The sequence below is a fragment of the Thamnophis elegans genome, chromosome 7 (genome assembly GCF_009769535.1).
Source record: "Thamnophis elegans isolate rThaEle1 chromosome 7, rThaEle1.pri, whole genome shotgun sequence".
Taxonomy (NCBI): Eukaryota; Metazoa; Chordata; class Lepidosauria; order Squamata; family Colubridae; genus Thamnophis; species Thamnophis elegans.
The window spans coordinates 9,478,975-9,506,376 of record NC_045547.1 but is presented as its reverse complement, the minus strand read 5'-3'; the positions used below and the strand labels follow the sequence as shown (position 1 = coordinate 9,506,376).

The window sequence follows — 27,402 nt, the reverse complement described above, 5'->3', positions numbered from 1 at the left end:
CCATGTTACACCTATCCTCCGCGAGCTGCACTGGCTCCCCATTGGTCTCCGGACACGCTTCAAGGTGCTAGTCATTACTTTTAAAGCCTTACATGGTTTAGGACCTGGCTACCTGAGAGACCGCCTCCTGCCATTTACCTCCCAAAGACCAATAAGATCACACAGATTGGGCCATTGGCCGGTCAATGTTGGTTGGCGGCTCCCCGGGGGAGGGCCTTCTCTGTAGCTGCTCCAGCCCTATGGAACGATCTTCCCATAGAGATCCAGACCCTTACTACTCTTTCAACCTTCCGTAAAGCTACCAAGACCTGGCTGTTCCGGCAGGCCTGGGGCTGTTGATTAGTATCCAGCCCCACGCTAACAATATGCATGGTGTGAAATTTTAACAATTGTATTCTTATTTTAATTTTTATATATGTTTTTTGTCTCGTTGTGAGCCGCCCAGAGTCCCAAGGGAGTGGGCGGCATACAAATGTCAATAAACTCGAAACTCGAATTCTTTCCTAAGAATTTGGGAGATTCACAAGACTCTTCTTGGAATAACTGTGTTTATTTATACAAGGCGGGAGTGAGCAAAGCGGGGGGGGGGGAATGACTACAAATCCCAGTTGCAGCTTATCCTATTTTGTGGCTTTCATATTGTGTGGCCTTAATATTATTCCTGCATTTTGATGCAATTATTAGGAAGTGAGGTTTTTTTTCCACCTCTGAGAAGGGTTGGGTAGATGCATGAGTTATAGACCAAAATATATGCATTAAATTTATGGAACAATTGGCTCATTAATTATGTAACTAAAACACCACCAGTACTTCAACTTGAAAAATGGGCTGAAAAATTTGCTTTGTAACTTTAACATTGTGTTACCATGCTGTCTTTGGCACACTCTCTGCCCTCGGTTTGTGTGTGGGTGTCCTTTGCCTAGAAAACAGGTTTCTGTGCATAGTGGAAACTAATTGGATTTTATAGAAACTTTATTTCAAATCAGAGTTGCCGTATTCACATAATTCATTTAATTGGGTTCGTGAATTCATCCATTTTCTGAGTTCCATAATAAACATACAAACTAATCATTTGGGTTTTCAGTACAAAATGCAACCATAGTTAAAACTAACCAAGCCTTAACAATGATCCCTAACTTGATTGCTTTAATTAAAGAAAAGAACATATTCAACTTCATTTCTACTTGGCAACTCTTTCTGGATTTTGTGCTTGAGATGGGGAAAAAATGAAATTTTGACTTTGGGTTTTGCTGATAAGTTTGTGGTTACAGTGGTACCTTGGTACTCGTTGCTAATTAGTTCCAGGAGGCATGATGAGTACCCAAAACAATGAATACCAAATACATTTTTCTCATAAAAGAAACAATGTAGTTACTCACAAAGGAGCTTACACTGGCAAATTCTAGCTTGTGGTTAGAGTACCAAACAAATGATGAATACCGGGACAAAATTTTCATGTCAAAATGCATTGAGTACCAAATTTGATGCGTTTCAAAGCAATTGAGTACAAGGTGCCACTCCATAGAAATGGCTAGCTCATATTAATATGTAAAAGTAAAAACTTGAGGCTGTAATGTTGCTACCTTACCAGTGGTGGGATTCAAATAATTTACCAACCGGTTCTCTGTCCTAATGACCAGGTGGGTAGGCAGGGCTTAGTGGTCATGTGACCGTGTGGGCGTGGCCAACTCAACATTACTCAGGTCAATGGGCACTTTGCCTTAGCTGTTATAATATAATAAGGGTTAACTGGAGAGGCAGATTCTGTAAGCAGGGCAACTTGTCCAGAATGCAGCCGCGCGAGCGATTGTTGGTTATACCTCGATACACCCACGTTACACCTATCCTCCACGAGCTGCACTGGCTTCCAATCGGTCTCCGGATGCGCTTCAAGGTGCTAGTTATTACTTATAAAGCCCTTCATGATATTGGACCTAGGTACTTGAGAGACCGCCTACTGCCAATTACCTCCCAAAGACCCATTAGATCGCACAGGGCCGGCCTCCTCCGGGTTCCATCCACCAGCCAATGCCATCTGGCTACGACCCGGGGGAGGGCCTTCTCTGTTGCAGCTCCAGCCCTCTGGAACGAACTCCCCGCGGAGATTCGGACCCTCACCTCTGTCCTGGCTTTCCGAAAAGCCGTTAAGACCTGGCTGTGTCAGCAGGCCTGGGGTTGATGAGCTCCCTTTCCCTCTCGACAGGTGTGGTTGTTGGTCATTTTAAACGTTTATTTTGTATTTGTATGTTCCCCTTCCCGTTGGAGTTGTTCGCCACCCTGAGTCACTTTTAGGGAATAGGGCGGCATATAAATAAAATGAAACTTCAAACTTCAATAAAGATTAAGCTAGAAACAACACCAGAATGTTTCCTTCCTGCCTTCCTTACAGGATTAGCCCTGTAAAGTGGAAAAAAAATCAAAAGAAGATTTCTTCCAACAACCGGTTCTCTGAACCTCTTAGAAAGTTAAGAACCGGTTCTCCCGAATAGGTGCGAACCGGCTGAATCCCACCACTGTACCTTACTTTACTGCATTGACAAGAGACGGAAGTCATTTCCCCCCACTTTGCCCTATACTTCTTTCTCTCCCGTTTTCCATCCCCTTATTTTTGTTTTCTTTTATATTTTATATCTTAACCAACTTAATAAAATTATTGTTTTTTTAAAGAAACCTAAAACATGCAAATAAAACCACGAGGTGTGTAACTGACCTGGTCAAGCATATTGTGTGAACACAGTCAGCGCAATGCTACAATACCCTACCCTCACTTCACCATTGTGCCATTGTATAAAAGCAACGCACAATAAAACAAGACAAACCGATTCCAGATTTGTCCCTCCCTTTTCTCTGACCACAGAGTGACATTTTTCAGAGCCTGAGCAGAGAGGCCAAGATATTTGAGAATGTGTTGTTGCTTTTTTTTCAGTCTCCGAGTCATGTCCCACTGTTCGTGGCCCCATTACAGCCCTCCCACACACACCGTTCTCCACTCTCTCCCAGAGTTTGTCCAAATTCATGTTTGTTATGTCGATGACACTATCTAACCATCTTATTCTCTGCTGTCCTCCTTCTTCTTTTGCCTTGTATCTTTCCCAACATCAGGATTCCCCCCCCCCCCCCCCCAGTGAGTCCTCTCTTCTCATTTGGGTTTCCAAATTATTTGAGTTCCAGTATCTTTTCTACCAAGGGACAGTTAGCATTGATTTCCTTTAGGAATTTGAGAACTACAGCGTGCTATTAAAAACATTATTATTATTATTATTATTATACAATTGTATCACAGCGGCCAGTTGTTTCGCCGGATTTGGCATTGGTTACTAGTCGGGCCCCACCCAGGGGCCTAGGACGTCGTAACGTATTTTCGTAATATGCGTGCAGATCCAAGCAGTGCGGCTTTTTGCATTTGACTGATGGTGATTTTGTCAATTTTTAACTGTTTTAAATGTAATTCCAGTGCTTTTGGAATAGCACCCAGTGTGCCAATTACCACTGGAATTACCACTGCTGGTTTGTGCCATAGTCGTTGAATTTCGATTTTTAAGTCCTGGTATCTTGCGATTTTTTCATGTTCCTTCTCGGCGACCCTGCTATCACCTGGTATTGCGATGTCTATGATTGTGACCTTATTTTTCTCAACCAGTGTGATGTCTGGTGTATTATGCGCCAGTATTTTGTCGGTTTGTATACGGAAATGCCACAAGATCTTGACCATCTGATTTTCGGTGACTTTTTCAGGCTGATGTTCCCACCAGTTTGTTGCTGTTTTAATATTATAATTTTTGCACAAATTCCAATGGATCATTTGTGCTACTGAATTGTGCCGCAATTTATAATCAGTCTGCGTGATTTTTTTACAGCAGCTGAGTATGTGATCAACAGTTTCGTCAGCTTCTTTGCAAAGTCTGCAATTGGCATCATCAGAGGATTTTTCGATTTTGGCCTTAATGGCATTTGTGCGGATAGCTTGTTCTTGCGCAGCCAGGATTAGTGACTCTGTTTCTTTCTTTAATGTACCTATTTTTAACCATAACCAAGTTTGTTCACTGTCCACTTTATCTTTTATTTTTTCCAGAAATTGACCATGCAGTGCTTTGTTCTGCCAACTCTCCATTCTTGATTTTATCACATCTTTTCTGTATTCTTGTTTTGTCTGTTGGGCCTTCAGTAGATTTTTGTTCTTTACTTCGATTAATAGATGTTCTTGACTTTCTTTTAAATAATCAGCCAGTGCATGTTTTTCCTCTTCAACTGTTTGCTTCACTTGTAATAATCCTCTGCCACCTGATTTTCGGGGCAGATATAGTCTATCAGTATCACCACGTGGATGTAAACTGTAGTGCATTGTCATTAGTTTCCTGGTTTTTTGGTCCAAAAGGTCCAAATCAGCTTGTGTCCAGTTAACTATGCCAGCTGTGTATCTTATAACTGGTATTGCCCAGGTATTTATGGCCTTGATTGTATTTCCACCATTCAATTTAGATTTCAAAATTTTCCTAACTCTGTTGGTGTACTCTCGCCTGACAATAGTTTTTACTTCTCCATGCTTGATGTTATCCAACTGCAGAATGCCTAAGTATTTGTAGGCTTCATTTTCTTTGCATTTAATTAGTTGGCCATTGGGCATTTCAATTCCCTCAGATGCAGTGATTTTTCCCCTTTTTATGGATACAGTGGCGCATTTTTCCATGCCAAACTGCATTGAAATATCGGTGCTGAATACTCGGACTGTATTTGTCAATGATTGGATTTCTATTTCTGACTTTCCATAGAGTTTCAAATCATCCATATATAGTAAATGCGAAATTTTTTCAGCTTTTTTGGCTGTTTGGTAGCCTAATTTCATTTTTTTTAAGATTACTGATAGTGGGATCATTGCGATGATGAAGAGAAGAGGTGAAAGTGAATCACCCTGGAAAATTCCTCGCTTGATATTAACCATTCCGTAGCTCTCATTCCCTACTGCCAACTCAGTTCTCCATTGTTTCATTGCCTTTTCAGTAAAGGATGTAATATTTTTGCTAATGCCAGTTGTTTCTAAGCATTTTATGATCCAACTATGTGGCAGTGAGTCAAATGCCTTTTTGTAATCAATCCAGACCATATTCAAGTTCGTTTTTCTGTTCTTACAATTTTCTAATATCATTTTATCAATTAGAAGCTGATCTTTTGTGCCCCTGCTCCTTCTTTTGTTGCCTTTTTGCTCTACTGGCAAGATGTTGTTTGTTTCCAAATAATCCATCATGTTATCTGCAATAATGCCTGTGAGTAATTTGAAGGTTGTTGGCAAGCATGTTATTGGTCTATAGTTTTCAGGTGTTGTTCCTTTAGTTGGATCTTTCTGAATCAAGTATGTTTTTCCAGTTGTCAACCATTCATCAATTTGGCCCTTTTGTAAAATTTCATTCAGTTGCCTGGCCAATATTGCATGTAAACTGGTCAGATATTTGAGCCAGAAACCATGTAATTGGTCCTTTCCAGGTGATGTCCAATTCTTTACCTTTTTAACTCGATTTTTGATCATCTCAGTTGTTATTTCTAATACTTGCATTTGTTTGTTGCCAATGCTTTTCTCAAAGTCATGTATCCACTTTGCTTCCTTGTTGTAGTCCTTTGCATTTTCCCACAATTCTTTCCAGAATTCAACTGTGGCCTGCTTTTCTGGGTTATTATTATTATTATTATTATTATTATTATTATTATTAGTATATTTATTTATTTATTTGTTTGTTTATTTGTTTGTTTGTTTGTCTTGTATGCCGTCCACTCCCGGAGGCCTCCGGGCGGCTCACAAAAGACAAGGGAAAGGGGGAAAACGAGACAAGGACAACATATTAAAAACAAAACCAACATTCACAATTTCCATGGAGGTGAATGCTTCTCAGCCCCCCCCCCCCCCCGCCTGCTGGAACAGCCAGGACTTGGTGGCTTTGCGGAAGGCCGGGAGGGTAGTAAGGGTCCGGATCTCAACAGGGAGCTCGTTCCAGAGGGCCGGAGGTGCAACAGAGAAGGTTCTCCCCCGGGGAGTCGCCAGCCGACATTGGCTGGCAGATGGAATCTGGAGGAGACCTAACCTGTGCGATCTAATTGGTCTGAGAGAGGACCTTAAAGCTTTCTCTAGCAGCCATCCCTCATGGAATGATATGTTTTCTTTTCTAAGGAGAACCTACGTTTAGCTCCATGCATGGAAAACTGTGGAATAATCACTTCATTGCACATTAAGGTACCCATTTCTATCACCTGCCATTTAAGGACAGAATGTAAGAATGGGCTTAAATGTGTACATCCTAACTATTATATTTTTGACATATGGAGGCTCAGGTACAACCTGTGGATTGCATCAAGATTGGGATCAGAGATTATATTTTTTTCCTCTAAACTAATTTTGTATGGGTTGGGAGGTCATCTTACCTTTATTGAGAGGGAAATGCTTAAAGAAAATATGAGTATTAGGTGTAAATGGCTGAAAATATTACTGCTGCAGATCAATGTATTTGACAATTAGCTGTTGTTAGGAGAATGTGGCTTGCCTGGTGAATTTAGCTCTTTAAACACCAAAACAGATTTGTATATTTCTACTTTCTTTCCCTGCCCATTTGTCTTTTCCCTTTTATCTCATTAGCATTTAGCCTTATTCCTCCCTTTTTCTTTTCTCCACTTTACAAAACATTTATATCAGATTAGGATTAACTGTAAAATTAGAGTTAGGGTTAGGGTTAGGGGGGATGACTTATTATGAACATGTCCTATTGTTTTCTTTGTGTCTATTTGTATACATTTTATATTTTTGATATGGTCAAACAACGAAATCAGTAAAGATTCTATTCTATTCTATTAATTTCCTATTCTATTCTGTCTTGTTCTGTTCTGTTCTATTCATTTTCTATTCTATTCTATTCTATTCTCTACACTACACTACACTAAATTTGTTCCTTCTTAATGCTTACTCTCCATTACCTTTCCTTTTCCCTTAGTCTATTTTTTTAAAATGTATTTTATTTAAGGATAGTATGTTAAGATAAAAGAGCTTAGATTAGGGAAAACAAAAGTTGCATAGGATTGTCTTCTCTTTTTGCCTCTTCCCCTGTCCTCCATTAAAAAGTCTTCTTAAATTCATACTAGTCTTCCTTTTAGGTAAATGCTCTACCTGAACAATATGAGCTACGCATTCATGCACACACAGGCACATATATTTTAAAGATGCACATATATACAGTATAAGAATAGAAGCATGTAATCTCTATACACAGCATATTGCACGTGAAGCTACAGCTTGTTCAATCTTCATCTTAAAATCTAATTTTAATTATATTTTAAAAAAACCCTGCAATTTTATGATGTCATACAACATTTTAAATCCTCATACGATTTTTGGGGGGTTTCATCTCAGCATGTTCTGTGAAACTGACACCAGGCAAAGACTAGCAACCAAACTGCCCCGATTGTTTGATAGTTATACAAAATCATCAAATGCCATTTTCTTCCTAGGCCAGTCAGTTTCTGACTTTGATCATCTTTTTTTCACATATATGCATAAAACGCAAAAATGCAATTTACAGACACCAACACACACAGACACACAGACACACACACTTTGGACAAATAGGAAAATGATCTTTGGCAGAGGACTTCCAGATGGTATTTGAGAGCCTGTTTTTAAAGCCGACACTAATCTCTCTTTCGAAAATATTTTTAAAAGGAATCTGTGATACAGTGCAATGAGGCAGTTTATTTTTTTAAAACTACTGTCTGTGACACCGAACTCTGCTGCAAATTAAGTAACAAATTCTTTGCATCTTGTGAAGCATAATTTCCAAAAGATAAATGACCCGACTTTATTCCCAGAGGGGATTTATTTGTTTTGTTTTTAGAGTCGCAAAGGTGGAAACTGCCTTGTTTCTCTTTGTTCTCTTCGGTGGTTTATAGTTGGAAGAAAGCATTAAGCCACTGAAAAGCAAAACAGAACAAGCCAACATTCACCATAAGAAGGTATAGCATATTGTAGAGATATAACCACAATGTCTTTAACTGCTCTGCTCCCAGATCCGTAATCTCTAGTTACAGATACCTATAGTCTCATTATGGCAAACCTATGGCACGTGTGCCCAAAGTGGCACGCGGAGCCATGTCACCTGGCACATGCAGCCTCACCTGTTTCCTCTTCTGGGTTTCTGCCGCACATGCACACGTGACAATCCGTGGCCTTTGTGCGTGAAGCAGTGTCAGAAACTGGAAGAGCTGGTCTTCCATTTCCTGGCGCGATCATGCGCGCCAGCCAGCTGATTATTGCGCATGCATTTGAACCAATAACTGGAAGACTAGCTGGTCGGTGCGCATGCACGCACTGGAAACCAGAAGTTCATTTTCCCGTGCTCGCATGCCCCCTGGGTTGCAGCTCAGATAAGCGTGCACGCTCTCTTTTCAGCACTTGGTGCTTTCTGAGCTTGGGTGTTTTCGTGCAGTTGTTTCATTATCAGACTAGCACCAATGATGTTACCTACTTTGGGTAATGAAACATCTGCAAGAAAGCACCCACTCAGAGAGCACCATAGACCCCTCATTTCTACAAACGTTCTCCTTTATTGATATCTTGGAAACTTCAGTTTTATAAGAGTCACGGGTTTCAAGTATTTTATTTGTTAAGGTAGCAAAATGTAGGTATCTTGATTCAAAAGTCATTGCATAATGCTAACAAACCAACAAACCCCTAAACATAAAGTTAGATTAGTACATAGAAAGATAGGAGGATGTGCATACATGGAAACAAACACTGGAAGAAAGCAATGACCACCCACTTCAGAGTTCTTAGTAATAAATGCTTATATGAGAGTGCTCATCCTTTTATAAGGAAGGAATGAGATAGATGCGTGGGCGCTAGCTAAAATTAAGCCCTAGTCCTTATTTTATTGCACAATATAAATTGTTTTGAGAGGCTTCCTGCAAGAGAGTGTATACACACACTTCAAATAAGCAGTGAGGGATGTAAAGGAAAAACACTGCCATTGTAACCATTTTCGATAATGTACTTTCCAAGGGTGGGCTTCAAAAATTTCACAACAGGTTCTCTGCTCGGTTGCTGGGTGGGTGTGGCCATAGTTGGCATGGCCTATTCGGCATCCTGCACCAGGACGGGGCAGGGGTGGGTTTCAACCGGTTCGTGGCGGTCCCTGCGAACCGGTTGGTCGGCGAACCCAGAAGTAAGTAACTTCCGGGAACGGCAAAGGGTCCACCCGCCCGCCCGCGCTCCTTACCCGGTTTTGACGAGTTCTGCGCTTCCACGCATGCACAGGACGCATACAGCGCCTGCGCGATCCTCCAGGAGCAGCTGGAGCATCGCACAGACGCTAGTATGCATGCGTGCGCCGCACGTGCACGTGCGCACCGCACACGTGCACGAGGACGCCGCCAGCCCCGTTCCAACCGAACCGTTGGAACGGGGCGAGAAACCCACCCCTGGGATGGGGGTACTGTTTTTGCCTTCCCCAGGCTCTGGAGCCTTTTCTTGAGCCTCTTGGAGTGCGAAAACTGCCTCCCCTGGGCAAAGGAGGCCTTCCGGGAGGACTGTTTTCCCTCCTCCCGAGCCTCCGCATAGGCCCTGCACTTACCTCATATCCAAAATGGGCTGCGTGGAGACTCCTGGGTGGGGCGTGGTGGAGCGGCAGGAGCAGGGCATGGTGGGTGGGGCCAGCCAGGAGTGGGATTTGGAGATTCTCCAAACCAGCCATAATATTATCTACAGGTTCTCCCGAACCCGGACATCCCCTTAGCAGCCCACCCCTGATGCTGTCCCTAACCTTCAAATGCGTTAAGGCTGCAAGAACCAGAAACATTGTCAGCTGAGCTATGAACTGGGCATGATGGGAATTGTTGCACCAATGCACCTGGGTTGGGAGAGACAGCTGAACCAGCCATGTAATAAGACTTGATTTTAATTACGCTTAACCCATTTTTCATTCAAGAGTTCTGCCACTGTTTGAGAGGGAATTCGTTTTATGTTTTGATAAATAACTGTTATCACAAAGGTTAATGGACTGTCTCATCCTTTTATTTACTGTCATGTCAGAAGCATGGAGCTCATTCCTCATGACCAATTGACCTCAGCGCTAAATGGGTGGATATTATCGGAATAATTACAGCAAAGATGCCATTAAAGAGCCATATGGATGGCGTTTCGGCCACACGTGCACATGTGCGCTGACGTTCACGTACATGCATGTACCCAATTACCTTTGTGTGAAACTTCAGTTCACAGCCTGACAAAGGATATGCAACTAAATTATTATTATTTTAAACGCTAGAGGATTTCAACGGGCTAATCACCAGACTGAAATGTGAATTGTGGGGTCAGATTAAAACTTGGCCCCCCATTTCTTGCTTTTCCCATATGGTGGGTGAGGTCTGTTTGGCTGTTGAGACTCAGATCAGCATATCAGTGCAGAAATCCCACGGGTAAATCTGGCTTGTAATAATCTGGTCGCTTCAACAAATGATCAGTACTTGTGATTTGCTGATTAAAAGTTTCGAGTTTCGAGTTTCATTTTATTTATATGCCACCCTATTCCCAGCGGGACTCAGGGCGGCGCACAAACCCAAGGAGGGGAAGGGAACACAAAAACTACACAAAAAGTACAGGGCATATAAAAACAACCAACAGCCACACGATTCGAGAGGGGAAGGGAACTCATCGACCCCAGGCCTGCCGACACAGCCAGGTTTTAACGGCTTTTCGGAAGGCCTGGAGAGAGGTGAGGGTCCAAATCTCTGCGGGGAGCTCGTTCCAAAGGGCCGGGGCCGCCACAGAGAAGGCCCTCCCCCGGGTCGTGGCCAGATGACATTGGCTAGTAGACGGAACACGGAGGAGGCCTAAACGGTGTGATCTAATGGGTCTTTGGGAGGTAATTGGCAGCAGGCGGTCTCTCAAGTGAGGGCATACAGTAAGTTACTGGGGTTTCATGTGTGTGTCTGTGTATACCCTCTCTGTGTGGGTATATGTGGGTGAACCAGGGGTGGTTTCCTTCAGTCGCTACTGCTGGTTTGCTCGGGGTCGCTCTGATGCGCACTGCATGCGTAGTGCAATAAAAGTTGCTCTGCGCATACGCAGAAACAAAAAAAAACAAGAACTGGTTTGGGGACGTAGCAGGCTTCCTGGTTCCAGCGACCCAGGCCACCAAACCACTATTGGTTCGCCCAAACCAGTCCAAACCGGTAGGAACTCACCACTGGGATGAACTAGACATGACTATACATATATCTGTATATCCACATATAAATGTTATCTGAAAGTCGGATACTTCAATGTATACCATAGTTTTTCTTCTGTCAATTGAAGATTGCCCTCTTGAGAGTCCAAATTTGCCACTGTAGGAACTTTCAAATGTTTCATTGGTCAGAGAGAAGAGAGGTAGATCAATTAATCAACCAACCAACCAACCAACCAACCAATCAATCAATCAGAATAGGGACCTTGGAGGTCTTCTAGTCCAATTCCTTGATCAAGCAGGAGACCCTATACCATTTCAGACAAATGGTTGTCTAATCTCTTCTTAAAAGCCTCCAATGCTGGAGCACTCAGAACTTCTGATGGCAAGCTGTTCCGCTGGTTAATTGTTAGGAAGTTTCTCCTTAATTCCAGCTTGCTTCTCTCCTTGATTAGTTTCCATCGCTTATTCTTTGGAGAATAAGTTGACCGCCCCCCTCTTTGTGGCAGCCTCTCAGATACTAAAATGCTGCTATCATGTCCCACCTAGTCCTTTTTTGGACTGGCCATACCCAAATCTCCCTTCATTTCTCCTAACCATTAGAAAATTAGAAATTGTGGCTCTTTTCTGCTGCATCAGCATATTTTGGTAATATTGTAATGTGCTGGGTTTTTTAAACGCTCTGTATTTTTAAAAACACCCAGAGAAAAATGATAACTATTTCTAATTTTCCTTAACCCATATATTGAAGTAGCCGACTTTCCTTAACTTTCATTAGCATGGCAATTGCCGTATTTTTCAGAGTATGAGATGCACTGGAGTATAAGACGCAGCAAGATTTTGAAGAGGCAAAAAAAAAAAGTTTTTGCACTCTGCAGACCTCCCAAAAACAGCTTGTTTTTTGCAAAAACGGGCCCATTTTTGTCAAAAAAAGGGCATGCATAGCCTTTAGGAGGCTTATAGAGTGCTCCTGGGAGCTGGGGGGAGGGACTGGTGGAATGAGCAAAAAATGACCAATTTCCCCCTCATTTCTGCCCTCCCTAGCCTTCAGGAGCACTCTATAAGCCTCCTAAAGGCTATGCATGCCCTATTTGCAAAGGGGGTGGAGTTTCTGGAGAAAGAAAATGTTGTATTCAGTGTATAAGACGCACCCAGATTTTCACCCGCTTTTTTGAGGGGAAAGGGTGTGTCTTATACTCTGAAAAATACGGTAATAGAATTATTGCTTATGGGCTCTTTTAAAACATACAGATGTTCTTCAACTTATAACCACAGTTGAGCCCAAAATTTATGTTGCTAAGTGAAACATTTGCTAAGTGAATTCTGCCCCATGTTAAGATCTTCCTTGCCACCGTTGTTAAGTAAATCACTGCACTTGAAAAGTTAGTAACACGGCTATTAAGTGAATATGGCTTCCTCGTTGATTTTGCTCATCAGAAAGTCACAAAAGGTCAATGCAACCGTCATAAATATGAGTCAGTTGCCAAGTGTCTGAATTTTAATCATGTTGTCGTGGGGATTCTGCAACGGTCATAAATGTGAAATATGCTCATAAGTCACTTTTTTCCAAAGCTGTTATATCACTTCAAACGGTCACTAAATGGACTGTTATTAAGTTGAAGGTTATCTGTATTTATTTTATTTCATTGTTTCTTATGGAAATTTTTCTGATGATGGCTTCAAAAAAGCAATTTCCTCAATGTAAGCTCTTTATAAAACATACCTATGACCGTCTGTACAGAACTTTCATAGTGTATACTTCATTTTCTGACACAGACTTTTTCCTTCTTCATTTTTCATCTGGAGAAAGGCAGACACATTACTACGATAAGAGGTGTGATGATTTGAAATCTATTGGAAGGTGAAAACTATTATTTTTAGTGGCATCAGTACTGCTTTGTTTCCCTCCCCACATCCCTACAGGGACACTGTGGCTCAGTGGCGAAGATGCTGAGCTTCTCGATCAGAAAGGTTGGCAATTCGGCGGTTCGAATCCTAGTCCACACGTAATGGAGTGAGCTCCCGTGACTTGCCCCAGCTTCTGCCAACCTAGCAGTTCGAAAGCACTAAAAATGCAAGTAGAAAAATAGGAGCCACCTTTGGTGGGAAGGTAACAGCGTTCCATGCACCTTTGGCGTTTAGTCATGCTAGCCACATGACCACGGAGACGTCTTTGGACAGTTTTGGCTCTTTGGCTTTGAAACAGAGATGAACACCGCCCCCTAGAGTCGGGAACAACTAGCACATATGTGCGAGGGGAACCTTTACCTTACAGAACCCTAAATATGTGGTATCCATAAACAGTTCACAGAATTGTCTCTGGAGATTCTCAATCCATCCACATCATGGTTGCCCCAGAGGTCTTTTTGAAAAAGGCAACTGGGCTTTCCCCCCCACCTTGAAAACATAATTGCTTTTCATCCAAGAAGCTTCTGATTTTTGTGGGGGACATCACAGAATTGTGATATTATTGTTGTGTGCTCTTCATTGCCCATATTCTTTTGGGTATCACTTTCCAAGTTTTTGTGGTTTGCAACTGAATTGAGATCCTGCTGAGAGGGGGACTATTGGATAATAATACCATGAACGCATAACTTGAACAGAATCTAATTATAATGCAATTTGCATCCGATTTCTACCATTCCCCCAGATGATTTAAATTATTCAGGAAATTATGATCCTGCTTAATATGTAAACATCAACCAAATGGACATGGTTTAGAAGCGGTTATGGGTTGGTTGGTGAGTTTGCTTATCTCTCCACCTGCGGTGATCCTCTCTTGTACCTGTGCCTGGTGCCTACTCTCAGCTTAGTTATTTAAAAGTGAAGATAAGGAAAGGTTATATATCCTGATAGACTACCAAACCCACCATAAATATAATTAAAAAGATGAAGCATGGCTTTTGTAACCAGATATCCTGCTTTGTGGTGACCCCCTATCTGCGCTCAAGGTCTCTAGATACTCAATAGGAGCTTTTTAATTATTTTTCTCTGTTTGATGTTGCTAAGTATAACGAATGAATTTCAGAGGGAACCGTTGTAGAATCCTTGATGCGTATCAGATCAGTGCTGTTAGGCACAGCCATTGCTAGCAGGATCCTACCCTGAGATTTGTTCACACAGATCTGAAGTCCAGAAACATCAGGTTGTTAAAAGGCCAAGTCTCTGTCAGACAAATTATACCTCCCTAACACAGTGATATATTCCTCTGGCAGCAGTGAAACATAAGAATACTTGTATTGTCTTTTTGGATTGGCCTTGCACAGAACTCTCAAGCTTTAGGCCACCTTATTGCTGCAATCTGATAATAAATTCAGGGGACATTCAGCATAGATCCGAGCACCCTTTTCTTCTTTTAGCCAGCTGGCTGGATCGATTTTAAGGATTTTGCGTTCTACACAGGGGTGAAATCCCGGAGGTTCTGACAGGTTCTGGAGAACCGGTAGCGGAAATTTTGAGTAGTTCATAGAACTGGTAAATGCCACCTCTGGCTGGCCCCACAGTTGGGTGGGAATGGGGATTTTGCAATATCCTTTCCCCTGGAGTGGGGTGGGAATGGAGATTTTGCAGTATCCTTCCCCTGGAAAGGGGAAGGAATGGAGATTTTGCAGTATCCTTCCCCTAGAGTGGGGAGGGAATGGGGATTTTGCAGTATTCTTCCCCTGGAGTGGGGATTTTGCAGTATCCTTCTCCTGGAGTAGGGAGGGAATGGGGATTTTGCAGTATCCTCCCCAGGAGTGGGGAGGGAATAGAGATTTTGCAATATCCTTCCCTTAGGAGTGGGGAGAGAATAGAGATTTTGCAATATCCTTCCCCTAGGAGTGGGGAGGGAATTGATATTTTGCAATATCCTTCCCCTAGAGTGGGGAGGGAATGGGGATTTTGGTGTGGGGAAATGTGGGGTGCAGAGAATTTAGAAGGCTCGTAGAGTGCTCCTGGGGGCTTTGGAGAGCAAAAACATCCCCATTTATGTGAAAAACGGGCCCCTTTTCACTTGTTTTTGCCCTCCCAAGCCCTCAGGAGCACTCTACAAGCCTTCTAAACTCTCTGCACCCCACATTTCCCCACACCAAAATCCCCATTCCCTCCCCACAGGCCTCCCAAGCATGTCCATTTTTGCAAAAAAAAAAAAAAAAAGGGATGCGTGGGGCGGGGTTTCGGGAGGCTAAAAATGCTGAATTCAGTGTATAAGACGCACCCAGATTTTCATCCTCTTTTTTGGGGGTGTGCGTCTTATACTCCGAAAAATATGTTAGCTAAAAAATTCCAGATCTCCCCAAATATTTGATTAGCAATTTCTGTTCAAACAGGAAGCCTTAGCCAAAAGCTGGCCAGATTACATAGAAGTCCAGGACCTTTAGAGGTGGGTCTAACAGATGTTGTGGTGGGAAGGACATTATCTTGGATTTACTTTTCCCAATGCAGATGATTGTAGAGGAGTCAAAAAAGGCAAGATGGTGGCCAAAATTTCATGAACAAAAAGCTTTTTTTTTTTAGTGGTGCAGGTAAATTAACTTGAAGGGTTTTTTTTACCACATACCAAGAACATCCCTTTTCTCCAACATTCATAGGAAATAGATCGATTGTAGATGATAAATAGGAACACTTTGGTAAAGAATGCATGTTTAATCCATTTTCACCTCATATGTGTGTTAAATTAACTTTGAATCTTGGCAGATCCCTTAATACCAACTCCTTCATTTGAACAAACTAAGATGGAGTTGAATATTTACAGGGAATTGTCTGCTTGGTGATCTAGTTGATCCTTCACCTCCTGATATATAGAGTGGAATTTAGGAAATCCGTAGCTGAAATTGGATTCTCTGTTTCATAATTGATGCCTTTGGAATATGGCCATAGTTTTTTTTATTCTTTATTTTATCATTCTGAGTGCCTCATTCATAACAGGTATTGACCCAAGGTAATATAATTATAGGAACATTTGGAGATATTATTCTCCATGAATTATGTTGTGAGGTGATTTCAACATTTGCATTTTCAATGTTCAAAAAAAATCATTAAGACACAATATCTTTAGAAGTGTTTATTTTGAGAGAAGGGACTGCTGAAACACATAGATCTATATTTAAAGTACGAGTTTCATCCTTTTAATTTAAAAAGTACAGATGAACGCACAAAAGGGGGAAAAAAACAAGTTTTGAGAGAACATATAAATGTGAAATGAAATGGAAACAGATTGTCCATCTCTATGGTGATGTAAACATTCTATAAGATTTCAGCACCAAACTATAATTTCATTAAGATACAACCCATTCCTTCTAAAAATTGGGGAAAGAGTAGCATTTTCTATGAGGAGTGGAATTTTTTTTAAAAAAACAAACAAACAATGAATACTTCACTCATTGTGTAAGAGACTGCAGTTCTTCTCTTAGAGGGGAAAAAAAGTTGTTTTTTTTTTTTTTAAAAAAAAACAAGGTTACTTCCATTTCAAATTCATCGCCAGCCAGGAGATAGAAATAATAAAGAAGAGAGGTTAAAGCTATGTTTATCATTGGAATTATGAAATGAGACTGTGCTGGTAAAATTACACTTCGATGCAGATAAGGGACAAAAAAATAATAATAACAATAATGCAAAGCCCAGATAATCAGAGGGGAGAAATCGTTTGGAAAAATAGAGTAATGGTGAAAAAGGGCTTAGGTATGACAGAACAAATTAGATGCAAACTTCTTCTGAGGCATAGATAAAAGGGAGAAGGAGGTAATTGTCCTCCTCTTCATCGCTTCTGGTCAGATTGGATATAAAATACTGTGTTTGGTTTGGGCTTCTCAAAGGATGTCAACAAATTGGAGGGATTTCAGATGCAAAGCAGGGGAATTATGAACGGTCTTCACGAAATCATTAGCAGAAAGATTGAAGGAGCTAAATGTGACATGATAACTTTCTAAAAAATCAAGCTAAGAACACACACACACACACACACACACACACACAAACACAAACACAAACACAAAAACATACTGAGCAAGGAAGGGAGAGGAGGGGGATTTTGTATTATGCAAGGCAACATTGAGAGGATGGACAGGATCGCATTGAGATGAGAGAACTTCATAACACACAGGAGATAAAGACAAGTGTCTCATCATTTTGTTTAGTCTATCCCAGGGGTCTCCAAACTTGGCAACTTTAAGCCTGGAGGACGTCAACGCAATGCCCCAGCTGGCTGACAGTTTAAAAAAGTTTAAAAGTTTTTGAAACTTTAAAAAGTTTAAAAGAGGAAGAGAAACAGCAGTGCCGGACAGCATCAATAATGGAAGCTGTTTATTCATTTTATGACTCGCTTATGGTTCCAATTCACCAATATGCTAAACAGCACATAGGTAGTCCTTGACTTACAGCCATTCTCTTAGACCGTTCAAAGTTACAGCAGCCCTGGGAAAAGTGAGTTATGACCGTTTTTCACACCTATGACCATTGCAGTTTCTCCATGGTCACATGATCAAAATCCAGGCTTTTTGCAGTCAGCTTAGATTTATGATGGCTTCAGAGTCTTGAGGTCATGTGATCACCATTTGTGACCTTATTAACTGGCTTCAGACAACCAAAGTCAGTGGGAGAAGTCGGATTCGCTTAACAACTGCATGAATTGTTTCACAGCTGCTCAATTCACTTAATGACTGAATTGAATTGAATTGAATTTATTAAATTTCTATGCCGCCATTTTCCCCGAAGGGGACTCAGGGCGGCTCACAACCCAAGTCAAGGGGGAAGGGTACAAATAAGGAATAAAAAGACAGACAAAACAATACCATAATTTAAAAGCACACAACAACCATACCATTCGAGGGGGGGGGGGAAGACTCATTAGCCCCAGGCCTGTCGGAATAGCCAGGTTTTAAGGGCTTTGCGGAAGGCCTGGAGGGTGGTGAGGGTTCGAATCTCCACGGGGAGCTCGTTCCAAAGGGCCAGAGCAGCCACAGAGAAGGCCTTCCTCCGGGTGGTCGCCAGATGGCATTGGCCAGCGGATGGAATACGGAGGAGGCCTAATCTGTGGGATCTAATCGGTCTATTGGAGGTGATCGGCAGCAGGCGGTCTCTCAATTCACTTAACAATTGTGGCAAAAAAGGTTGTAAAATAGGATGCAACTTACTTAACAACGACCTTGCTTTTAGCAATGGTAATTTTTCACTCAGTTAGTGAGGACTGCCTGTAATAATCTTAGTCTCTGAATAATGACAATGTTCACTTTCCAGTCATTTAAGAATCATTTAAGAAAGCTTAGCTTTTCTTCAGAGAAGAAGCACATGGATTTTTCTTTACTGTAGAATTCTTTATTGGCCAAGTGTGATCAGACACGCAAGGAATTTGTCTTTGGTGCAGATGCTCTTAGTGTACATAAGGAGAATAAAATACATTCATCAAGAATAAAAAGATACAACACTTAGTGATAGTCAAGGTTACTAATAAGCTATCAAATCGTATTAGGAAACAATTAAAAGCAATATAAATTGAAAGATACAAGCAACACGGTAATAGTCGTAAGTGGGAAGAGATGGATACTAAGAAGGAAGAGAAGAATAATAGTAATACAGTCTTAGTAAATTATTTGAGTTTTGTGAGAATTAGTTGTTAAGCAGGGTGATGGCTTTCGGGGGGAAATTGTCCATGTGTCTTGTAGTTCTGGTGTGCAGTGCCCTATAGCATCATTTTGAGGATAGAAGTTGAAACAATTTATGTCCAGGATGCGAGGGGTCTGTAGATATTTTCACAGCCCTCTTTTTGACTTGTGCAGTACACGGGTCCTTGGTGGAAGGCAGGTTGGTAGCCATTGTTTTTTTCTGCAGTTCTAATTCTCCGTTGAAGTCCATGTCTGTCTTGTTGGGTTGCAGAGCCAAACCAGACAGTTATGGAGGTGCAGATGACAGACTCAATCATTCCTCTGTAGAACTGAATCAGCAGCTTTAGCAGGATTCAGTTCTATAGTATAGATCCAGTTCTACAGTAGTAGGATTCAGTTCAGTTCTGTAGGATGTGACAGTGTTGTGGGTAGCTCTGCACACAGACATTCTCCTACAATGAACCTCTTGCTAACCAAGTGCAGCTTCAGAGCCCTGTGCACTGTTGCTTGATTATTTATGAATTAACTATACAATTTATACTAACTAAACAATGGCTCGGGTTTGGAAAAAAACAGATCCGATCGTTTTGCTTACCCTCGCGGGTTGTCCTAAATGGAAAGCCCACCCTACGTTTCCTCTCCCCTCCCCGAACGTGGAGACCTCCAAAACTGTTTCCCCAAAACCTGCTTATCCATTCATTACAGCCCTCAGACAGGCAGTAACGTTTTAGCTTTCTTGGCTTATAATTACACAAATACAGGCAGTTGAATTAGCTCAGGTCAACAGAACAATTCAGAGCTCAGTCTGTTTGTGGGTGAGTAGTGGAGGGGGACAGTTTGGGAAGAGAAAGCTTCTCCTAAATTCATTGGTGGCTCCGAAGCTATAATTTGTGGTTTCAGAGTGTTTGCTGGTGGTCTCCGGAGAAGAAGGAATAATCCCTATTCCTTGTTTTGAGCTCCCATGTAAAGATGCAGAGCTGGATGTTGAAAGATGATGCCGATATTGAATTTCAGAGTTTTCTTGCAATTTTTGCATTTTACAATGTCACTTTAATGCCCAGTGAAAGGAGTAAAGTGGCAAAACTCTTTAGAGCTCTACCTTAAAATGAAAGAGGTTATGAGAGTCCTTTATATATTTTGGACTTCAACTTTCAGACTGACTGAGTTTAGGTATTTGATCTCTTATGTATCTTAAAGCCATAAATGAGAGGGATGTGCTCATCACTTTTACCCCCCTTATTATTTCACACCAAAAATGTTGTTTTTAAGGTGAAGTGTTGTTAGTTGCGAAGTCGTGTCTGACCCATCATGACCCCATGGACAACGTTGCTCCAGGCCTTCCTGTCCTCTACCATCCTCTGGAGTCCGTTTAAACTCACGCCGACTGCTTTGGTGACTCCATCCAGCCACCTCTTTCTCTGTCGTCCCCTTCTTATTTTGCCCTCCATTGTTCCCAGCATGAAGCTCTTCTCCAGGGAGTCCTTCCTTCTCATTAGGTGGCCAAAGTATTTGAGTTTCATCTTCAGGATCTGGCCTTCTAAAGAGCAGTCAGGGTTGATCTCCTCTAGGACTGACTGGTCCAATTGCTTTACAGTTCAAGAGACTCGCAGGAGTCTTCTCCAGCACTAGAGTTCAAAGGCCTCCATTCTTTGGCGCTCAGCCTTCCTTATAATCCAACTTTCACAGACATCCATTGCAACTGGGAAATCCACAGCCTTGACTACACACTTTTGTTGACAGAGTGAGGTTTCTGCTTTTTAGGATGCTGTCTATATTTGCCATAGCTTTACACCCAGGAGCAAGCGTCTTTTGAGTTCTTGGCTGCAGTTCCCATCTGCGGTGATCTTGGAGCCCAGGAAAATAAAATCTGTCACTTCCTCCATTTCTTCCCCATCTATTTGCCAGGAATTGAGAGGGCCGGATGCCATGATCTTAGTTTTCTTAATGTTGAGTTTCAAGCCAATTTTTTCACTCTCCTTCTTCACCCACATCAAGAGGCTCTTTAGTTCCTCTTCACTTTCTGCCATTAGAGTGGTATCATCTGAATATCTGAGGTTATATTAAGATGAAGTACAACTCTACAAATCCAGCTGCAGTAATGGAACAGATCAACAAGGCAACTGTGGCCCAGGAGTTGAGTAAAAAGGAGAGCCAATTTGGTTAGGTGGCTAAGGCCCCAGGTTAGAAAAAGGGACAGTGTAGAATGCTGTGGTATCCAATTTGTTTTAATTATTTTATTGTAAGCTGCTTAAACTCATATAAAACTGGGACGGGCAGCTATATAAATCAAATAAATAAATAACAATTACATTTTAATGAAAGAGTTATGCTGGTATTTGGATTCAAAGCTTGATTAAGCGTGTGCACAGGGACACTGGTAGCTCCTCTGGGGATCATCTTAAAAGCAGCTGCTTTTTCTCCCACTGGAATATACAGCTGCTGTCTTCAGCTAATGTTTGATCCAGGGGAAAAAGGATACTTGTTTCAAGATATTCCCAAATGTTGTTAGATAAATACGGCATCCTTTAAAGCACAATTTGGCTTTCAAAAACGCACAGCTCTTTTTAATACTTGCTTCCGGAACTGGTTTATCTTTCAACAAAATCAAAATAATTGATAAAATCAAATTAATACATTTGATTTTTAAAGAGATGCTTATTCTAGAAAAATACGTTTGTGATTATCTCAAAGATGCTTCTCCAAAAAGCAATTGTGCTTTTTTTTTTTTTTTTCCTTGAAAACGTTTCGCTTCTCGTCCAAGAAACTTCACAGGGATAGAATCAAGATCACATGAAGTGTTAATACCACTTTATAAGGTCTTGGTAAGGCCACACTTGGAATACTGCACCCAGTTTTGGTCTCCACAATGTAATAAAGATGTGGAGACTCTAGAAAGAGTGCAGAGAAGAGCAACAAAGATGATTAGGGGACTGGAGGCTAAAACAGATGAAGAACGGTTGCAGGAACTGGGTATATCTAGTTTAATGAAAAGAAGGACTAGGGGAGACATGATAGCAGTCTTCCAATATCTCAGGGGTTGCCACAAAGAAGAGGGAGTCAAGCTATTCTCCAAAGCATCTGAGGGTAGAATAAGAAGCAATGGGTGGAAACTAATCAAGGAGAGAAGCAACTTAGAACTGAGGAGAAATGTCCTTACAGTTAAAACAATTAATCAGTGGAACAACTTGCCTCCAGATGTTGTGAATGCCCCAACACTGGAAGTTTTTAAGAAGATGTTGGATAGCCATTTGTCTGAAACGGGATAGGGTTTCTTGCCTAGGCAGGGGGTTGGACTAAAAGATCTCCAAGGTCCTATTCTATTCTATTCTATTCTATTCTATTCTATTCTATTCTATTCTAGACTTCAGTTCAGAACTGAAGAAGTCCCCGCATGAGAAGTAAAATGTTTTCAAAGAAAAAAAACCAAGTTGCCTTTTTTGGGGGGAAAAGTACATTTGGGACAACCATGATCCGGATGACTGAGAATCTCCATGAGTCTCAATTACTATTAGTTTATATTAGCATCTCTTTAAAAATCCCTTTAGATAGGAAGTAGGAGCAGTGCGGGCATAAGCTTTCCCTGCTGATGCATGAACACCATTGAAATAATGTCGAATTTCGGAAAAAAATCACTTGGGTAAAAAAAATATGAATTTTGTGGATGGTGAGCCAAGAAAGAAAGAAAACATCCACAGCAAGTAAAACTTCATTGTTGAATGACATGACTTTAGAAAGATGACAGGGGTGTCTGTGTGTGTGTGTGCGTGGAGAGAGAATAGATTAAGCAAAGCTTCATCAAGATTAACAAAGGAAGATTATTGACCTCAGCAGGAAAGAGCAGAAACCTGTTTTATCTTTAACCTTGGAAGAGGAATGTTCTAACTGTAGTTGGTGGGAAACCTCTCCAAGAGTAAGAACAGCTACTTCCTGTTGGATTATTTCCTTCTTGAGAGGGGCTCTGGTTATGAGAAATATTGTGGCCATTCCAATGAAAATCCTTTTCTCTTTCAAATTGAGAATGTAAGGATCCATATCTGGCATGGTGGTAAGTATACCAAAAAAGGGGTGAGATACTAAATTGTCTTCCTCCATCTTGCTTTTAAAAGAAAAAAAAATCATGATTGGATGCATGTTCCAATAGCATTCATTAGCATGGGATTCACGATATCAAAAAGTAAATGATCCCAACAGTTGATAAGTTTAAGTATGCTATATGCACGTGTACATCTATATAGACAAACATATGCATATGTCTGTTAACCTCATAAATCTGTTGGTAGAAACATGAAGGAGGTTGAAATGCCAGTAACATGAGCGCAGAACATAGAATGCAGAACACAGAATAATTAAAACATGGAAATGTTTTAATTAATTAGTGTTTTAATTAATAGAGAATAATTATAACATGGGAATAATTATAACATGGGGATAATTAAAATATGGGAATGTTTTAATTAAAGCATGAGAACAAATGTCTTCAGGGGGGAAGATTAGGAGTGAGGGAAGGGAAAGAAAGATAGAGAGTGATAAAATTTGTGATTCGTTTCTGATTTTCGCTTTCGTTTATTAATGGCATTCCTCCTTTCGCTGATAATTTTGCATTTTTTAAAAAACTAATAGTTACTTTTACAATAATGAAATATAAGCAATACAGCAGCAGCAACAATACAGTAATGGTTTTACAGGAGATGGCTTCCCTCTCTAATGATAGTGACTAAAATAAATTAAATATATTGTTGTCAAAACAATCCTCCTTCCTTCTTAAGGAAGGAACAAATCTATGGATTCTTAAATTTACTAATAATTATTTAATTAATAATAAGTGATGAGTTCTAACAAATTATAACTAAATTCTGATAAATAATAAATCCTAATAAATTCTTCTTCCTTCTTAATAAATGGGAACAGTGGTGGGTTCCTACCGGTTCGGACTGGTTCAGCTTAACTGGTAGTGGTTTGGTGGCCTGGGTCGCTGGAACTGGCAGTGACCCAGGCCTGCCATGCCCCTAAACTGGTTCCCTGGTTGGCACCATCAGTGCCACCATATTGTTTTTCAGCTCTGGTCATGTGCAGAACAATTTTAATTGCACTGCGCATGCGCGCATCACAAGTGAACCGGCAGTAGTGCTGGCCGGAACCCACCCCTGAATGGGACCATCTACTCCAACTGGTCTCAGATGTTCTCAGAAGCTGAACCAGGTAGGCTTTGGTTAATATTTGGATGGGGGACTTTTAAGGCTACATTGAAACCTCAGGAAGCATCTTGGAAAGAAGATGGTTGAAAATTACTTCCATAATTGCGGCCAAAAATATTAAACAAGAATCAAGCTTAAGGGAATTGTGCTTTTTGTCATTTGCTCTCCTAGAAAACGCAGATCAGTGTTAGAAATGTAATATTAAATGTTAATGGGAGAAGCTTGAGAATAAAGTGTCAATGAATTGGTTACTCTTACTTTGAATATTTAATTTGGATTAATCGTGTTTGTAGTTCCCAGAAACAAAAGGAAGCCAGGATTAAAATCCTAGTTTAGAGGATAGGCAAGCACAAGAAAAGTTGAGCCTACTGTTTTATTGTACCTTGAGATTCTCAAAACTTATGAATTTTGTCAAGGAAGAACTAAATGCTGAAAGGAGTGTTGTATGTGCCCAAAAACAAATTTGCAAAACATCTTTATTTTTTGCCATAATTAAGGTTACAGAGGGAATTAGATATGTCTAGTCTAATGAAGTCTAGACATACCTAATTCTCAACATAACCTTAATTCTAATGAAGGAGGAACGTGGTGGCTCAGTGGCTAAGACGCTGAGCTTGTCGACCAGAAAGGTCAGCAGTTCAGCAGTTCAAATCCCTAGCTTTGCATAACGGAATGAGCTCCCGTTACTTGTCCCAGTTTCTGCCAACCTAGCAGTTCGAAAGCATGTAAAAACTGCAAGTAGAAAATAGGAACCACCTTTGGTGGGAAGGTAACAGTGTTCTGTGCACCTTCGGCGTTTAGTCATGCTGGCCACATGACCATGGAGATTTCTTCTGACAGCGCTGGCTCTTCAGCTCTGAAACAGAGATGAGTACCATCCCCTAGAGTTGGGAACGACTAGCACATATGTGCGAGGGAAACCTTTACCTTAGGGGAAAAGAAATGTGTATTAATAGAGATATAAGCTCCCAAAAGCTTACAGATTTCTGTATGAAGTTATTTTTTTAAAAAATTACAGATTAAAGCAGAAATCCTGAAGCTGGAAAAATATGAAACCCAACTCTAGTTGAGCCATTAAAACAAGGATTCTTACAGCAACTTTAAGATTTATTATACATTGTGCTGCATTTTTTTAAAGAAAAGAGCCTCACCTCAGTTATGCATAAAGACCGTAAAAAGACAATTATAGTCCACCAACAAAGCAGACAGTTTAAGAGATTTCTAACAGCAAGAAACTAAAAGAAAATTTGCAAAGAGAAAGAGAGCAAAGGAGGGCCAAAAGGGAAGGACGGCATGGAGGGAGGGAAGCAACGTTTGAAATATCAGAAGGTGTGAAGAATTAAGGTTTCATCATGACAAACCAGAATGTGGCTATTAAGAGTCAAATCCATTAAAATAGGTGCGAATATGCTTGTTGGCTTTAATGAGAGTCAGATCTCACCTATATTGGAGAGAAGGATGCTTTTCATTTGGCCAGGCATTTGCAAGCATCATTATGATCATCTACATATCAGGAACTTTGTGTTTAAAAGAATTATTTAAAAAAAAAAATACCAAAGAGCGATATGAGACAGGGGCAAGGAAGAGAATAAATTAGAGACATCTAAATGAGCTGAATTATGCAGAAAAAAGAAATAGCTGGTGGAATTTTCAGGGGGGTCTCCAGGAAATGGTCAGAAAAATCAGGGTGATAGTTGCAAAGGTTCCATCAATGTGTGACACTGATTTTTTAAAAAAAGTAGATCTGATGAAGGAGAAGTGCAAAAAGACTCTGGGTGGCAGAGTTAAGCGAGTCATCAGCCTAGAATTGATACATTGCCACAAACAGTCTTCAGTTTGAACATCTCTTGAATCCGCTTAATCTTTACCTGGTGCCAGTTTATTGGACCTTAGTTGAGTAGATTCTGGTGCACAGGCTTGAGCAATAAAGGTTCTTCACTGCCAGTTATGGTCCCGATTCTTTGCACCTGACACACCAACATGGCTACCGTCTTAAATACTTTTTTTAATCATACTCTGTGGCCATCCATGTGTGTATGTGTGTGAATGTTTGCCAGTGTGCACATAGCCTGGGTATGTTGAGCTGGGAAAACTTTTGAAGAAGTCAAAACAGCATTTAGCATCTGAGTGTTTCATTTTCAAGGATCATTATCCTGATACTAAGCTCTGCGTAAAAGAAAACAAAACAAACTAGATATAGATTATTATTCAGCAAACAGGGGGGGAAAATCTGCTAAGGTTGACCATTAAACACTGTAGAGGAGCAAACAATTAAAGGTAATCCATAACCTTATTATTGGAAAACTTCTGAACATCAAGAGTTCTCATTTGGAGAACTCATTTCTCTTTGTGTTTGTGTCTATAAACACATGCATACATACACACAGACACCTACATGCCATGCATGTAAATGTTTCTTTTCACATTTTCTTTTCTCATTTAAATCTGTAGTCTTATTTTATCTTTGATTTCTGTATTTTTCCCCCCTTCAAACACCCCATCATCATAACTGGTTTCTTGAAGTAAATGTTCATTTATATACAAATAATAATTAACCAAGCCCTTCCCTCAAGGACGAGTCTTTCTTTTTCTTTTCTTTGCCAGTGTACATGCAAATATTTATTTTATTTATTTATTTAGTTTGTCAAGCATGTATGAGATAACAGGTATAAGTATAAACATGGACATAAACTAAAGAAATGAATACAAATAAAATGGGGACAGTAGGACAAGGATGGAAGGCACACTGGTGTGCTTATGCACGCCCCCTTTACGGACCTCTTAGGAATGGGGTGAGGTCCACGGTAGTCAGTTTGAGGTTGAAGCTGTGGGGGTCTGAGGATGTAACAACAGAGTCAGGTAGAGCATTCCAGATGTTGACCACTCTGTTGCTGAAGTCCAGAGGTGGGTTCCTACCAGTTCGCACCTATTCGGTAGAACCGGTTCGTCAAATCTACCGAACCGGTTAGAAGAGGTTCCATCAGTGGACCCAGAAAGCAGGCCACACCTACAGAAGAGGTTCCAAAAATTTTTGAAACCCACCACTGCCTCACACACACACACACACAGAGACAGACAGACTGACACAGAGAGAGAGAGAAAGAGAAAGAAAGGAAGAAATAAATAAAAAAGAAAAGAAAGAAAAAGAATAAGAGAGAAATGAAAGAAAAAAAGGAACAGAGAGACAAAAGGAAGGAAAGAGAGAGAAAGAATAAAGAAAGAAAGAAAGAACGAAAGAAAGAAAGAAAGAAAGAAAGAAAAAAAAACACATGGCTGGCAAGCCACTCCCACCAGGTCACATGGCCAGCAAGCCACTCCCACAAAGGAGGCCACACCCACAGAGTAGGTTCCCAAAAACTTTGAAACCCACCACTGCTGAGGTCGTATTTTCTGCAGTCGAGTTTGGAGCGGTTTACCTTCAGTTTGTATTGA

The 27,402-nt window shown here is 40.8% G+C and overlaps 1 protein-coding gene across 9 annotated transcripts in view; it reads left to right on the top strand.

Moving 5' to 3' along the window:
* The window catches only part of SOX5 (SRY-box transcription factor 5), a 640,060-nt gene that overhangs the window by 237,578 nt on the left and 375,080 nt on the right, over positions 1 to 27,402 (top strand). The gene's annotated exons all lie outside the window — the stretch shown is intronic.